A 7780-nucleotide genomic window follows, 5' to 3' on the forward strand; every position below is an offset into this window, starting at 1 on the left:
TTTTAATAGTTAAAATAAATGCTATTTTAAAACTTACATTTTAATTCATATTTGGCTCATATTGCCAACTTAGCTGATGCTATTTTGCTGAGTTAAATTGTGTACCATTTAATTAAATATAATAATTTTGCTTTTATGTAGAGATTATCTTTCAAATGGTTGTTTTAAAAATTTATAGAGACAGACTAAGAAGCTTCTAAAAATATAGAAATTGCTTTCCTTATTCTCTGTAATATTTTTTTAAAAAGTTATTGCATTTGTTAAATTTTCTAGATTATTAATTAATAGTTTATGAAATTTAATTTTATGCAAATATGAAAAAATTATATTTTTAAAATTGTGTATAAATTGAATTTTAAAGTATCAAATCTAAAAGTTATCAAAGTTCATTTTAATATTGTGGAAGAAGCAAACTACATACAAATCAAAGTATTGTAAAGTGTATTTTTATATATAATAACTATGAATGTACAATTTTATAAGTATAATTTCAAATTAGAGAAATTCATAAAAATGTCTTCTTTCTTCTCAAATTTGAAAAATATAATTGGGATCATATTTTAATTGATTAAAATATCTATTTTTTGTCTTTTGTATATCTGATGATTTATCTTCATTATTTAAACTGTAGAAGGTTTACAATAACTTTTGTAAAGTATTTGAAATTTTAAAATGTTTCAATAACTTTAACTAAATATTTTAATTTTGTAGTCTTTTATAAGAATATATTCTTTGAGTTATGAAGTTCAATGAATATATAATTTATTATTATTAGTCTGTTTTATTAGTTAACCTTTTAAAAATTTGTCAATTTCTTTGTAATTAAAATTATGAAACATAATTCGGTTTAATCATATTTTTTCAAACAAATTCCTAGAGTTTTGTTGCATTGCTAATTTCTGTAAGTGCAGAAATATCTTTCATAGTATGAAATAAAAATAAAATTTATATCTGAGTAATTTTACCAATAATACACTAAAGCAATACACATTCAAATTTTCATTAGATTTAATTGACTTATCAGTAACAAATAACATACAAGTTATTCATTATTGATAAGTGGGTGTATATAAATGAACTGAATATTTATCAGTTCATTTATATACCCACTTACATTTTAGTTTTAACTCAGATTTTACAAGAACTTGTTATATCAAGTTTTTTTTCCTCTCTCTTCCTTAGTTATGAGATGAATTATTGAAAACAATGAGCACTGGCTGATATTTATAATAACAAAATATTCTAAGAATGCATGCAGGGAATTTAAATCCTATATAGTCTGATTTGATGACTTGTACATTCCAGTTTCCATTTTCTTTTTCCACAGAATAACAAATACCACCATTCACCTTCAACAAAGAGTTGTAACAGATACTTCACTTTCCCAATCGTCCTTCTTTCCTTTAGATAATTTTAATTAAATTATAATGTAAATATGCAAGCAGAAGACAAGTAAAATTGTCTTAACTAACTATTGTTTCTTTTATTGCAGTTTCTTTTAGCTTTTATATTGGTGATTAATCTAAACAGCACATTTTATTTTATTTATTTACCTATCAATCATTGATTCCAGTGTTTTGTATGATTCTACTATACAAAATACTAGAATCATTGGTTTATCACTATAAATGCAAGATTGTAATGGGTTATGATCAAATTTCATAAAACAAAGGTACCAATGATCTCCCATCACAATGTTTTATGTTTTGTAAAAATTGATTATATTTATTATATGGCAATTACAAACAATGGTATCCTGGAATGTAAAAGACAGTTAGACATAAATTAAACAGCAACATATATCATTTACAATAAGAAAGACAGTTTTATTTCCATACTTCTTACTTCTCTTTGTTGCACCTTAAACAATTTCAATTATATGTAAAATGAGAGTGTCAAAGCAGTTTCTAAAACAACTTAGAGCATGCTTCATTTTATCATATTTTTTATTCACTATTTGTATGTGCTTTTTTCACTTTGTCACAATAGGAATAAAGAAGGTCACCATATTTCCATAAAAATTACAAATGTTTTCTCATTTTAACAGGCCATATCCACAATAAACTTGTTGGCCATGTCTGTGATAGATCATAGTGTGAAGCTAAATGTTTTGAAGCTCCCTTTTGAATTTACTGTTTTTTTCAGTTGAAGAATGTCCATTGAAAAAAATAAGATTGTAGTTTCTAATACATCAGACTCTCTTGAAGTTGGATGTAAAGAGTATATTTACTTGTTTTAATCTACAAATAATTTTATTTTTAGAATATACAATCTTGTTAAAAATATTACTACTGATCCCATTGTTTTAATTTTTACTTACACACTCAAACCTGTTTTTGTGCGGTCTTTTTTTTTTTGTGTGATTTTTTTTTTTATATGTGTAATGTGTTTTGTGCAATTATTTTTGTGCAGTATACCAATTTGATTGAAATTCATATACCGCGCACAAAAAATCACAAAAACAAATTGCACAAATAAAAAATTTCACAAAAAAGACTGCACAAAAACAGGTTTGATTGTATATATTTACAAGATTCTAATAGCTTTAGCAGCTTAATTAAGTTTATTGTCTTTTATGCTCTTTAGTGTAAACTTTGAAATTTTTATTTACATTATAATTCTCTGAATTGATTTGGTTTACCTCCAATATCATTTCCACCAAATCCATTTTGACAGTCTGTATTTTACCATAATTTTTGAACATCTTCAATAGTTAATATGATTAAAAATCCCTCTTTTAGTGGCTTAGCAAGTTCTATTTTTACATTGATTTTATTTTCTGCTAGTTCAGTCATATGTAACATTGACAGCTGAATGTTTTCAACAATAAAGCTATAATTCTAGTACACTCCACAATTGAAAAAAATGTTTCTCTCTCCATCACTTTAATAGATTCAGAATATTTTGTATACGTTGTAATGATTTTCTGATGTAATGTGAATATTTACAAAAAAGAATTGAAATGTTACGTCTATAGTAAGAAATGTTTCACACAAACTCAAAAATATTGTTATATGAGGTTTGTCCTAAATCTGTGTTAGAGCACCATATTATACAGAGGCTGCCTTTATTGAAAATTGTTGAAAAATAATAGTAACAAGCAAAAATATTTTTAGATAAAATATATGACCAAAATTGTTTGAAAGCTGAGAAAGTGCTTGTAGGCAAAATCATGTGAGACTAAAATATGAATATCTTGTTTAACTACTATATAATATTTTCTAAAAATTTTAAAATATTTACATATGCTTTATTATAACCAACAGTACATTTTAAGTTAGATCCAAATAGAGTAAATACCCAGTAATAATAATAATAGTTTGATTATTTTAGAGCAGTGATTCTGAACCTTTCTGAGGCACAGAATGCCATTCATATACTTTTTATTACACAGAGCATTAGCATCAATATATTTAAAAATAGATAAGCAATTCCACATTTACTATTCTCAGGAAGTAATGAAGCAATAAACTTTAATATATTGAATAAAATAAAAGCATGGAATTGTCTATGAATGTGGATATATGTTGTATATTGGAATAAATTTGCAACAAAAACTTTAAAAGTTTTTTTTTTGTAGGACACTTGCAGGTTCTGCAGAACACTGGTTAAGAACTACTGTTTTAGAGTATTGTTATTATCTAAAGGCAGTAATTTAAAAATGTGAAATGATTAAAACTAACAGACACTTTTTTTTATATATATATAAACAAATACAGATATCCATGTCTGAAATGAGATTTGAGGCATTCACTGACTGAGAGGTTTCCTCTCAGTTCCTCTCAACTAAAAGTTGTTTCAACTTTTAAATAAACTTTCCTGTTTGACAAATTACTAAATATAATTGAATCCTAGACTTTTGCAAAATTGAACTTTTAAATAGTCTTTTAAAACTTATAATTCATAAACTAGTGTTCTTTGACATGTTCTCTGCATTTTTCATAGGTTGAAGAGTTATTTACATTTTGTTTTAAACTCTCAATTAAAAATGAATATACAGTACAATCTCAGTAATCTGTAAGTGTGCTAGTTTGACACATTTGACACTAGTTAACCCTTTGGTATTATCATCACTGCTGCCAGTTCCCATTAGTTCAAACTGGAGGTTTGATTCCACTAAATTTGAACATATTTCCCACTAAATGTTGTGTTATATCCCAAGCTTGAAAAAGCTTGGCCATAATATTAAAGATTCTAGGAACAACATCTCAGGCTACTCAAAAAAGGTACAGTATTTCCTAACACAGCATGCTTCATTATCTCATATTTTTTATTCACTATTTGTATGTGCTTTTTTCACTTTGTCACAATAGGAATAAAGAAGGTCACCATATTTCCATAAAAATTACAAATGTTTGATATAAATATTTCCTAAATATTGATATAAAAATCAGTCTGTGAAATTTTCCACCAAAGATACTGTACCTCCTGTTAAATTTAGTGGGAATCTACCAACTTGACAATTCTGATTACTATCAACAGCAGTACACTTGGTTGACAACATTACAAATGACAATTGACAATGACTCTGAGAACTCTAAAATACTGTAATGTATGATCTATGAATATTTTGATTAACGTAATGCAAATAAAAACGTGTTTTCTTTCCTAATGGTTAAACCATTGAATTTACCTTATTTCCAATAAGCTGGTCCCATACATATGATTACTTAGATTGTACTATACTGTTCATTTGGATGAATTATCTTTATTTAAATGTTCTAGAAATAGAAAATTGAGCAAAATTTTTAGAGGGAATTTTAGAATAATTTATAACAGAAAGATACTATGGTATCAATGATAGAAAACCATTTTCATAAAATGTGTGTTGAATGAATTTGTATATCTAGTAACAGAATTCAAGATTAGTTAAAAGAACATGTTTCATGATTACAGAATTCCTATAATCATGAAATTAAAATTCCTCATTATTGGAAAATTTTATATATTTCACTACATACATTGCTTTTAAATTTTGAAATTAATTATAATTTTATTTTCTATATGTTCTATCAAGAAGAAATTCAGTCTTTGAAATTTAGTGTGTTAAAATATTTTGTATATACATACATGAATGTTCTTATTTTTTTTAACATTGTGCAATATTTGTTATATACAAAAATGTGAAATGTAATAGTATAGAGCAGGGGTGGCCAACTTTTGTGTATGTGAGATCTACTTTTTATCTTAAAAATATATCACGATCGACTTGTTGTCATAGGCATAGTCTAAATGGGGAGGGGGAGGTGTGAAATACATACTATGTTTATACACTGTGTTTATTTCAGTACAAGGTGCACTCTTTTGCTAATCTATCAATAGTTCGCGGGAGTGCACCTCGTACTAAAACACCCTGTATATCTACCTACGTAAAAACAACATAATTATTTAACAGGCCAAAAATCTCACATCCAGGGGAATTAAAACATAAATTATTAACAATATTTAATTCAAAATAGCTACAGATAATAAAATAAATTCTAAATCTGTCTTTATCTTAACATTAATGGGAGGACTGAGTTTGTACGTCTCTAATCAAGTAGTCATAATTAGGTGTATATCCTGACAAAGATAATAATAATGAGTCTTCAATACGGGAATCAGTCAGGACAGAACGTTGTTTAGTCTTCGTTAACTTTAAGTATGAAAATGCTGATTCACACAGGTATGTAGATCCGAAACAAGAATAAATATATTCGCTACATTTGGTGATACTGGGCTGTGTTTCTCGGTTCACGCATTTCCAAAAATCTTCAAATTTTCTGGCTTGTAAGATTAAATCAGTTTGTAAAATTATAATTTCATTTTCTAATGCCTTTTGCTCATACAAAATATGTCTGAAATTTTTTGGCTAATACGTTTCACACAAATCTTTCTTAAAAGGAAAAGATATAAATTCCACAATTTCCTTTTTCAAGAAAAGAAGCTACCGTATGACAGTACCAAATATTCGAGCTAAATGGCTTTGTTTTTCTGAGTCGAGTCATAACTGCATGCATACTGTCGCGTTCGATTACAAGTGTAACACATTAAGTGAAGACATAGTGAGTGATTGATCGAAACTGGCTTCACGACCGACCGGTCAATCGCGATCAACTTGTTGGCCACCCCTGGTATAGAGCAATGGTATTGAAACATCTTAACAGCGCGACCCAAAGGTAACTTTCTGTGATACCACTGGTATAGAGTAAAATCCAAACAAACCAATTCCATTATGAAGAATCTCTTTCCCTCTCATTTTAAATGGTTAAAATAAACCTATATTTTATTGTTTTATACTTTTGTCTTTTTAAATATATTTATTCCAAACTTTTGTATAACCTTAAAATGGATATACAATACTCAGTCAGTTATATACTTTTTTTATTTTTAATTATTCATTGATTATCTAATGTATAGTTTTAGTCTCTTGATAAAACATTTTTATGGACTATAAATATTATTTATAATTTAGTAATTAATTAACTGATCTATAAAAAATATTTATATTAAATTTGTTACTTAATATTTTTATTGTTATCAATGAATAGTGGTGTAAAAGTTCTTTATAAAATTGTATGGTATGATGGTGTATTTTATGACTCAGAAATCACAAATGAATTTTTAAGATATTTGTTTTAAATGTAAGTTTTCATTTTATGTATTTGTTATGTATATTTTTTTATATTTTGGTAATATGTTATATAACAATAATGAATATTTACGGGTACAAGGCATTTTTGAAAGAAATACTAAAAACAATATATATAAATAATAGGCTCTATTTACATATTATATATCAATGTGATATTTCATTAATTCATTACTTGTGATCAATATTTTTTACTTGTATACAGTACATCATTTTAAGTGTTGGCCTTTTGTTTTGTTTTTTGAAGAAAAGCATTATTGCTATAGTTATTATAATTCTATGTTAAATATGAATTATATTAAACTATAATACATGTGAAAGAAGTGTTGTAATGTATAATTTTGAATGGGATTTAAAACTTTAAATAAAATATACAGAAAACTTAGTGTTTATTTTATTGAATTAATTTTTTTTTTATTTCTGTATTAAGTTAGAAAATTCTAATTAAAATTTTTAGTAATTAAAATTTGTAACAAGTCTATACAGTAGACCCCCCTATAACACGGGTTCATATAACACGGATTTGTATAACACGGCGAAAAAATTGCGATCATGTTTGTATAACACGCTAAAAAGAGATCAACAATAAATCGCTTATCTTTTATTTGTGACGTATTACTACTCAAACTGCTCGCCTAGGCCAACTACGTCGAGAAACATCGTTTCCAGTTTCTCGATGTAACTTACTTTACTAGTTTTAAATATGTATGAATTACGAAATAAAATATCGATTTCGCTAACAATAGTAGTAAAAATGACATGTCCCGTTGACCGAAGAGTACAATACATTTATACATGTCGCATACTGCATAGTTTAGTTATTTATTTTTACCGGTAAATAAAAAAAGTCCCGAAGGACAGTTGATATATACCTCCAAAATGAACAAATCTTGTACTGTACATCAGTGGCGTGCCATGACATTTGATGATAGGGAAGCTGTGTTTCTGTAAGAAGCCGACTTCCAGGGGCAATCAGTTAATTGCGCGTCAGTAATGGTCTAGGGTCCGTTCGTACATGGGTGATGGCTGTAGAGACAAAGACGACAAGTATCTGACAAAAACCGTTTATTTTAACATAAAATAAACATACACTATGTACAAAATAGTTTGCTTTAGAACAATCGGCCGTTCGGACGTCCTGGGCGTCGA

This window comes from Centruroides vittatus, unplaced genomic scaffold (genome assembly GCF_030686945.1).
Source record: "Centruroides vittatus isolate TY-2023 unplaced genomic scaffold, ASM3068694v2 contig_905, whole genome shotgun sequence".
Classification (NCBI taxonomy): Eukaryota; Metazoa; Arthropoda; class Arachnida; order Scorpiones; family Buthidae; genus Centruroides; species Centruroides vittatus.